Source organism: Mytilus galloprovincialis, chromosome 6 (assembly GCF_965363235.1).
Source record: "Mytilus galloprovincialis chromosome 6, xbMytGall1.hap1.1, whole genome shotgun sequence".
NCBI classification, from domain to species: domain Eukaryota; kingdom Metazoa; phylum Mollusca; class Bivalvia; order Mytilida; family Mytilidae; genus Mytilus; species Mytilus galloprovincialis.
Genome location: NC_134843.1, coordinates 74,671,080 through 74,681,389, shown reverse-complemented (window position 1 = coordinate 74,681,389; position 10,310 = coordinate 74,671,080).

Sequence of the window (10,310 nt, the reverse complement as noted above, 5' to 3'; positions counted from 1 at the left end):
AAGCGAGACCTCAGACGGTGATTTTATTAAAACACTCTTGCATTTATTCATTTTGATGTGTGCTGAAATGTTCACAATGAGCTAAGAAGTGATCACTTTTTTTTAACAACATAGACATGTATTGAGGAATACTGGTGAATCTTCAAAAACAACTGGTAAAAATGTTGTCCTTATTTGTCCGAATTTAGACACTTCTATAGAAAGATTACAAACCTTCTATAGATTAATATTAACACAATTTATATTAATATGAATTGTTGACTTAGCGGAGCTCCGAAATCACATTCAGTTCGATTGAAACACCAAAAGACTAGATATTAATTAAGAGAATATAAATACCGATTTAAAAAAAATCCGATTGGTTCTGTGTGAAGGTTGTGTGATTTACGTCAGCTGATTCTTATTTTAAGAAGATTTTATACTCATACTTTTATTTCAGGGACATTAGTTATAAACAACACATCTATCAAGTTACTCCTTATCCTTGAAACTTTCACTTTTTTATGCACAAAAGAACAAATATAGGATTTCTATTAATGATGTTCATGCGTCATTTTCTTTTTCGATGATATTTTATTTATTCCTCGAGTTTTATGCTTCCATATTTCAAATAACAAATGCTGAATATTTTATGAACTACCTTTATTAATCAACCTGTAGTATTTTATATCATATTGATGAAGAAATATTTATAAAATATGTATGTATGTGGCGTTAAAAAGACATATTTTTCATAGAAATGTAGCACTTTATATTTTTATGACCCATTTGACAACGTACAACGAAACTTTTATTACAGATTCTTTCTCGGTAATATTTAGCTCTTGTGTCATTAGTGGTTTATTATTTAAAAGCCTGTCAACTCTGAGGTTGTGACTTCAGGTATGCTGTCAGTATTATACCGAAGATAGGTGGCTCTCAGTTGGGCAATCCAGCTTCCCCCACTAATAAAAACTGACTGCCACAAAAAAATCATTTGTGCTGAAAGTGGTGTTAAACAGTTTTCAAATCAACCAATTACATTAAAAAAGGATATCGGGAACAACCACAATATTAGACATTTAAACATAATATGCCATACAAAACCAATTGACTCTATACAAGTGAGAGGTTTAGCTAGCTGTTAAACTAAACCAGGCTTGTTTTCTACTCAAGAAAATTACTATAGATGCAATACCACCAAATCATAGTACGTCACATCCAGTTGCATACGAAAATAGGTCGAAAACAAATATTCCCTTGAATTTGATAGTTACAGGTAATTAATCCTACATTTCATTGCAGTAAAATCTTAATGGGTCATAAACATTTATCTTGGGCATTTCAAAGCCCCATTTTTTTTTATTTGGGGTTTGTATACAATATTTTGGAACCGTTTAGGTTACATGGTTACTAAAGCTTGTACACAGTTAAAAAAAAAGAGGTGAAAACTTGATTGGTTTACTTCCAGTGAAGGTTATTTTCTTTTATGACATGAAATGTTCTATGCTTTTTCTCTTTAGTACTGGACAGGATAGAATTTTACTCATACCAAGTATTTCTTTATTTGAAATAAAGATAAAGTTTGCACATTTTTTTTTATTTTTTTTTTTTGAAAAGGGCAAATTTAACAAAGACAAACAAATAGTTGAAAATCAATGGTGGTATTACACCTTTGCCAAGATAGGAATATTACACTTGCTTTCCATTGGTTTGATGTGTATGAGCTTTTGATCCTGTCATTTGATTGGGGATTTCATGTGTTGAATTTTAGGTATTTTACTTTTCTATGAGAAATACAACCGAAGAGAGATAACTCAAAACAATAACTTACAAAATCAATGTTTAACATATTATATTCATTGAAACCAAATCTTCCACAGGGAGGCTAAGATTCACAGATATACAAAAAAAATGGCACCATGGAGCGAAGAAAGAAAGATAAGGAAGATATAACTAGACGTGAATCGAAATATGAAAATAGAATAAGTTAGACAAATTGATTTGTACAGTCTAAATAGTTACGTAGACGTTGATAAATGATTGATTGACGGATTGTTGGTGTTTATAGTCATTTTCAGCAAACTTAGCTATATCAAAGAGGCCATATTTTATTGGTAGGGGAAATAGATGCACTCGTAGAGAGCCATCAACCTTGACAGGATGAAAATGACAATCCTGGCGTTTATAAATGATTTTTAAGGAATGACTGTAATATTTTTTCTGTCTATGAAGAAATAACATAAAAAATTTGGTGCACACTGAATAACGCGCGTAGCGGGTTATTTAACAGTGTGCACCACATTTTTTATGTTATTTCGAATAGACAGAAAAAATATTACAGTCATTTCTTATAATTTAATTCTAAATTCCATTTTAAACCGTAGAAAACCATGAAAAAACGTTGATGACGTCACGGTCACATGACTAAATTATGTCTATGGGCTCATAACAAAATAACGTCAGCCAATCAGAAGACGCGTTACATCCAAAATTAAATTATTGAAATATAGAACGAAAAGGAATGTGAAGATAATTGAAATAATAGGAGAATCGTAGAAAACAACAAAATCATATTAAACGAAAAAAAAATATTAGAGATTTGACTTAGGAGATGAGGAAGTCAGAAATGGTGTAAACAATAATAGAAAATGAGACAGATTATGGATTCATCAATATTCGTGAAATAACAATTTTTAATAGATTTTGGATAGGAGGAATCACGAGAAATGAAACAGATCATTTTAGTGAGGTTGATTTAAAAAATGAAAATCTTGAAAATTGAAAAATCATTTTTTTAACCACGAAAATACTTATTTCCATATCTATATTCATGATAGTGATAGGATTTGGGGATCATATTCATCAAGTACTATCCACTATTGTCCATAAAAGAGAATGGTAAGATACTAAAGAGACATTCAAACTCGTTAATCGACAGCTAACTGAAAACGCCACGGTAAAAAAAAAACGAGAAACAACTGAACAATAAAGAACAACATACAAACCACAATAAAGAAACTAAAGACTGAGAAACACAAACCCTAACAAACAGCGGGTGCTCTGAGGTGCTACGAAAGGTAAGGAGATCCTGCTCCTAATGAGTCACCTGTTATGTTGCACATATTTGTACTTATCCGGTGGTAAGCATAATTGGATAGGTCACAATCAAGAAAAGAAAAATAGGATTGTGGTTTCGACAATTGGAACATAGCTGTTGTCATATGTGAAACAAATATTCTGTAACGGTCAACCAGAACGGGATGGTCTAGGTAAAAACTATCAAAGAAGTGATATCAACTTCACCACGTGGAGTTGGTACTCTGGGTTTAATAGCATCCTTGCGAGAAACAATCATCCATTAAGGAAATCTTGATAGGAAGTGCAAGTTCTAAAATATCGTTTCAACTGGGAAATATATACTCCCAATACAGACACTGCTGAAGTGTTGCTGTGTATAGAAATGGAATGTTCACTATTAGGACCATGAAATCATACATTTTGTTCTTAACCTACCTTCATTATTAAGAAGATGTTAGTCAGGATATTAGGCAGACTCAGCTGTGTCTGTTAATTGTTTTAATACGAATTCGTTTAAGATCTCAACTAGAATTATTCACATTGAGACCATTTCTAATTTTCCAAGTAAAAGCAACAACAAAAGCTAACAAAAACACTAAAGACTGTACCGGTTTACCATTTGAGAGTATTCGCAGTTAATTAAAGCTAGTGCAAAGTCAGTTGCAACTCATAAACGAATCATATATCCCGTTCTTAAATTTCAATTTGTACATATTCAATAGATTGACTGTAAAGACGTAATTAAATAGTTTGTTGATAAACACGTCCGTATATAATTACATATATAACTATTTTTCATTGGGTCGATACCACTGGTGACGGACAGCTAGTTCAAGAGGTTATCATTCACCTAGTAGACAATGTTGTCCTTTGACTTACTAACATTGGGTCGACTCCACGGATAACAAAGAGTGTCTGATTAAAAATTATCAATTTCTCCCTCATTTGGCCTTTTGGACACTTTTTGATGGTTCGAATGTCACTGACGAGTCTTTTGAAGACGAAACGCGCGTCTGGCGCCAATCTAAAATTTCAATCCTGGTATCCATGATGAATTTATTTCGTTTACTACCATTATGCACACAGTAGTCAACGAATTGCTACTATGTGCCCCATAAGTCACCGCAGTAAGCTATAAACTCAGATGTAACCCACCCGATTATCTTAGGGAAATGCCAGTTCCAAGTTACGAATATGACAGTTCGATAGTCTTCTATTCGTTTCAATAGTTTATATACGTTTGATTTTTTTCCACAGTTTTTTTTATGAATTTCTCCCTTTTTTTAAAAGAGTGGCGAAAGATACTATAATTTACCTTGGAGTTTGGTATTTTTGGCTAAATACTCATCCACTTGTTTCTTTATACTTATTACCTTTGGGTCTAGACCACTGATGATGAACTGTTGGTCAAAGAAAGGAGGTTTCAATCGGTGGTCATTGTTGTTCTTCGATTATATTCCAGACTGTTGATACAGATACAGATAATTTCATTGACATCAAGGTGCCACGTAATTTTTCATATTAGTATTGTAATAAACAAACTTAACAATAAACTAATAAGACAATAATGGTTCATTAAAATTAAAAATTGTATTGATTGTATAAAAACCTTTTACTTAATCATAAAAATAATAAATATATAAATTTCTACATTAATGTTTATTCTTTTAGATATTGAGGATATCTGATTAGATTTGAACATCATTCTTGTTTTTCAAATGTTTAATTTTGTGTAGTAATACATACATTTTCTGTTAGTTAAGATATCACATTTAATGGCAGTTATAAAAGATAACTATCTTTATTATTATTACTATCAAATACAATGATGATGGGCAGTCAGTTGTCTATTTCTCTGTGATTTTCAACCATTGGATAGACATCAATGATGATCGGCTGTTACAATAAGTCCATGAAGGTATTATTCACCAAACAGTATATGTTTCAATTTGATTTACATTCTTTGGATCGACACAATTGATGAACAGTTGTTATTCCATGAAGGTATCGTTCACCCTATTCCATTAGTCTATGTTCCTTTGATTTATAGCCCTTGGATCGACACCCCTGATTATCGGTTGTAAGTACATGTTGAATTCCATTATCAATTAGTTTATGTTCTCTGTGAAATACAACAATTGGGTCAACACCTTTGATGATGATTGGCTGTTAGTCTTTAAGAGTATGTTTCATCCAGTAGTCTGTTCGAACTATTCGATCGACACCTCTGACGATCTGCTGTTTGTCCATAAGGTTATTATTTACAAAGCAGTTTGTGTTCTCTATGAATTACAACCCTTGTGTCCACACCACTGATTATGGGCTGTTAGTCCAATAGCGTCATTCATTCATAGTCTATGTTTCAATCCTGGCATCTATGATGAGTTTATTTACAACCACTGGGTCGATGCCACTGCTGGTGGAGATTTATTTCCCCGAGAGTATCACGAACCCAATAGTCAGCACTTCTGTGTTGACTTGAGTTATCATTGATATGTTCATAATTATAAATTAACTGTTAACAAAATTTTGAATTTTTGAAATACTAAGGCTTTTCTGCCTCAGGAATAGATTACCTTAGCTGTGTTTGGCAATCTTTTGGGAATTTTTGGTTCTCAGTGCTCTTCAACTTCGTACTTTATTTGGCCTTTTTTAACATTTTTTTATTCGAGCGTCACTGATGAGTCTTTTGTAGACGAAACACGCGTCTGACATAAATATAAAATTTCAATCCTGGCATCTATGATGAGTTTATTTTTTTCTCTTTGATTTACAACCGTTCGATCGACTCTAGTGATGATCGGCTGTTAGACCATGATGGTATAATTCCCCCCACAGTTTGTGTTCACATTGTTTTACAGCTATCGGGTCGACACCACTAAAGATCGGCTGTTAGTCAATGATAGTATCATTCAACAAATAGTCTATGTTCTCTTTGTTTCACAACTATTGAATCGACACGACTAAAGATCGACCGTTAGTCCAAGGTGGTATCATTCACCCAATAGTCTATGTTCTCTTTGTTTTACAACTATTGGGTTGACACCACTGAAGATGCTAGTCAATTATGGTATCATTCACCCAATAGTCTATGTTCTCTTTGTTTTACAACTATTGGGTTGACACCACTGAAGATGCTAGTCAATGATGGTATCATTCACCCAATAGTCTATGTTATCTTTGTTTTACAACTATTGGGTTGACACCACTGAAGATGCTAGTCAATGATGGTATCATTCACTCAATAGTCTATGCTCTCTTTGTTTTACAACTATTGGGTTGACACCACTGAATATGCTAGTCAGTGATGGTATCATTCACCTAATAGTCTATGTTCTCTTATTTTTACAACTATTGGGTTGACACCACTGAAGATGCTAGTCAATGATGGTATCATTCACCCAATAGTCTATGTTATCTTTGTTTTACAACTATTGGGTTGACACCACTAAAGATGCTAGTCAATGATGGTATCATTCACCCAATAGTCTATGTTCTCTTTGTTTTACAACTATTGGGTTGACACCACTGAAGATGCTAGTCAATGATGGTATCATTCACCCAATAGTCTATGTTATCTTTGTTTTACAACTATTGGGTTGACACCACTGAAGATGCTAGTCAATGATGGTATCATTCACCCAATAGTCTATGTTATCTTTGTTTTACAACTATTGGCTTGACACCACTAAAGATGCTAGTCAATGATGGTATCATTCACCCAATAGTCTATGTTATTTTTGTTTTACAACTATTTGGTTGACACCACTGAAGATGTTAGTCAATGGTAGTATCATTCACCCAGTTGTCTATGTTTCGCAATGTATTATTTACAACATTCGATAGACACCACTAATGACCAGCTGTTATAACCTTGATGATAACATTCACCAAGTAGTAAAGATTTCTTTATTTAACATCAACTGTGTTGACACCACTGATTATTGGCTGTTAGTCCATGAATAACATTCAGCCAGTATTCTATGTTTCTCTTTGATTTACAACTCTTGTATCGACACCACTGATGGTCGACTAAGTCCATGAGGATATCACTCACCCAATACTCTATGTTTCTCCTTCATTTATACCCATTGGGTTGACACCACAGATGATCGGGACTTACCATGATAGTATCATTCACCCAATACTCTACTTTCTTTTTGTATTACAACTCTTGTATCGACACCACTGATGATCGGATGTTAGTCCATAAGGATATTTTTCACCCAGTAATCTATGTAAATCTTTGTATTACAACTCTAACACCACTGATGATCGGATGTTAGTCCATAAGGATATTTTTCACCCAGTAATCTATGTAAATCTTTGTATTACAACTCTAACATCACTGATGATCGGATGTTAGTCCATAAGATTATCATTCACTTAGAACTCGATTTTCTCTTTGTATTACAACTCTAACACCACTGATGATGATCGGTCGTTCGTCCATGAAGATATCATTTTTCCAGTAATCTATGTAAATCTTTGTTTTACAACTATTGGGTTGACATCACTGATGATTGGCTGTTGGTCCATAAAGATAACATTCAGTCAGTATTCCATGTTTCTCTTTGATTTACAACTCTTGTATCGACACTACTGGTGATCGGCTGTTAGTCAGTGATGATATCAGTTACCAAGTAGTCTATGTTTCTCTTTGATTGACAACCATTGGGTTGTTACCACTGATAATCGGCTGTTCGTCCATGAGATTATCACTCGCCCAATAGTCTATGTTTCTCTTTGGCCGTGTTCACATTGACCTAAACTCGGTGTTGTGTAAGTGTAACTCACACGTAAACTAAACAAAATTACGTTCCCATTGATAAAACTCAATGTTTACATGTAGTGTAAATCATGTTTTGTCTATAGGCAGTCGATACTCGATGTAGGCCTTGTGTAGATTAAGTGTACCCAAAACTAGGCATTTAAAAGATTAGTTTCACCGTGCATATTTAAGGAAGAAACGATTTTTGAATAAATTGATATGTATAGCAATTATCTATAAAGTTCTTTACAGAAATATTTGTCTAAACTTGATATATTTATTTGTTTTGTTTAGAAATAAAACTTAACGTAGCTTTATTAAGCCTTTATCAAGACTCAAAGCAGCATCATTGCCGAACACATAATTCATTTGAAAATTAAGGTCTTTCCGAATTGACTTGACTTACACAGAAATATTTGCTACTGGTCTTTACTCAAACAACGATTCACTCATAAATGCTTTGCTGAAAAAGTGTGAGGTAAATGTATTGTTTGTCTAGTATCTCGGATCCGTGAAATTACACTTAAAAAGTAAATAAAAAAAAAACATTACCCCTCCCTTTGCCAAATACTTCTTGGAGAAGAAATACCTTTTGAACAAACAGAAAAGATAGAAATATAGTGATCCCTAATATATCAAACCTTCTTTTTCGTCTGTAAGCACGCTGTTGCAGCCTACGTTTTCTAATGCTTAATCGAGACATCTTTAGTATCTTTAAACTACTGCAAATCATCAAAATGGCTTTCATAAAGAAGCAACCACTTAACTTAAAAAAAAAGGGGGGGGGGTATTTTGTTTATTTGTCTGAGTCAGAATTTTTTCCGCGCAAACGTTTTATTCCGTTTTTTTTTTTCGATGCTGGTAATCAACTTTTTTTCTGCAACATTTAACACTATAATGTATGGGGAAACTCTTGATTCAGAATATTTTTTATCATCTGTAGAACCAGAATTGTTTTCTTTATCCAATTGGGGTTCGGAATATTTCCATCCCCCTATTTAGAGTCAAATGGTCGTTCCCTTACTGCTAGAAAAGTTGTCCGAAAACGTTTCATTCGATTCTACGTAATGAACATTTAAATGACATATGGTTTACAAATGTGAACAAATCTTATGTACAGGTAATTAAACAAGGTGTATAGATGTGAACAAATTTAATGTGAAACCAATGTCCAGTATATTAAACTAATTGTAAACAAGTTTACTGTACATGGAGTTTGGCGTGAACACGGCCTTTGATTTATACACATTGTGTTGTTACCATTGATGAATGACTGTTAGTCCACAGTGGTGGATCCAGAACTTTTCCTAAGGGGGGCCCGCTGACTGACCTAAAAGGGGGGGGCGCTCCAGTCATGCTTCAATGATTCCCTATATAATCAACCAATTTTTTCCCACGATAGGGGGGCCGCCCCCCCCCCCCCCTTGGATCCGCCTATGGTCCATGAGGATATCAATCACCCTATAGTCTATATTTATCATTCAGCCAGTATTATATGTTTCTCTCTGATTTATAACCATTGTGCTGACACCAAGTCTATGTTTCTACTGAGGACTACACCAGAGTATGGACTAAATGAGAAGTTGAACTGGACACTTTGTCAGAATGGGTAAAAAAAAATCAGGTCTTTGATAAAACATCACATTCATAAGTTGAAAAACTGTGTGAATGATCGACCAGTCAGTTTTCAGAGACAAACAGGCTGTGAAATGTAATCAACTCTTCGTGAGAAGTATGTTGTTATTCCTGCGGACATAGCTACAAATAGTATTGTCTTTGTATGTTAATCGTATTATTACAACAAATTTCAACAAATTGTCGGCATTCCTATGGGAACGAACTGTGCACCTCTCACTGTCGACCTCTTCTTATTTTCATATGAATCGGAGTTCCTTCAGACACTTGTCAAAACAAGAGGCTTAAAGAAGTCAGGTTTTTTAATTTCTACTTCAGATATATTAATCATGTTCTTTCCATTAACAATCCGAATTTTTCTGAATTGGATTCTTTAATATATCCCCCATACCTAGTAAATAAATAAACATAAGACACGGCTTCTGTCGCCTCGTTTTTAAACTTCTACCTCGAATTTGACATGCACAGGCATCGCAGGACCAGAATCTATGACAAATGAAACAATTTTGATTTTGAAATTATCCATGTCCCCACCCTAGAGGCAATATACCATTTTTACCTGCATATGGGATATATATTTTCCAACTGTTTCGGTATCCAAGAGCTGGCAGCTTCTTCTCAGACTTTGTTAAGGTCACAAGTGTCTGAGCAGAAAGTAATGAACCAGGGGTATGTCAAAGAAAGTTTAGTCCATTTTCTAAAAAAAGTTCATCGGACAAAGACCATGTTGATAAATATTCCGTATCAATTATAAAAAAAGAAGATGTGGTGTGATTGGTATGAGACAACTCTCCACCAGAGACCAAAATAACACAGAAATTAACAACTATAGTTCATCGTAAGG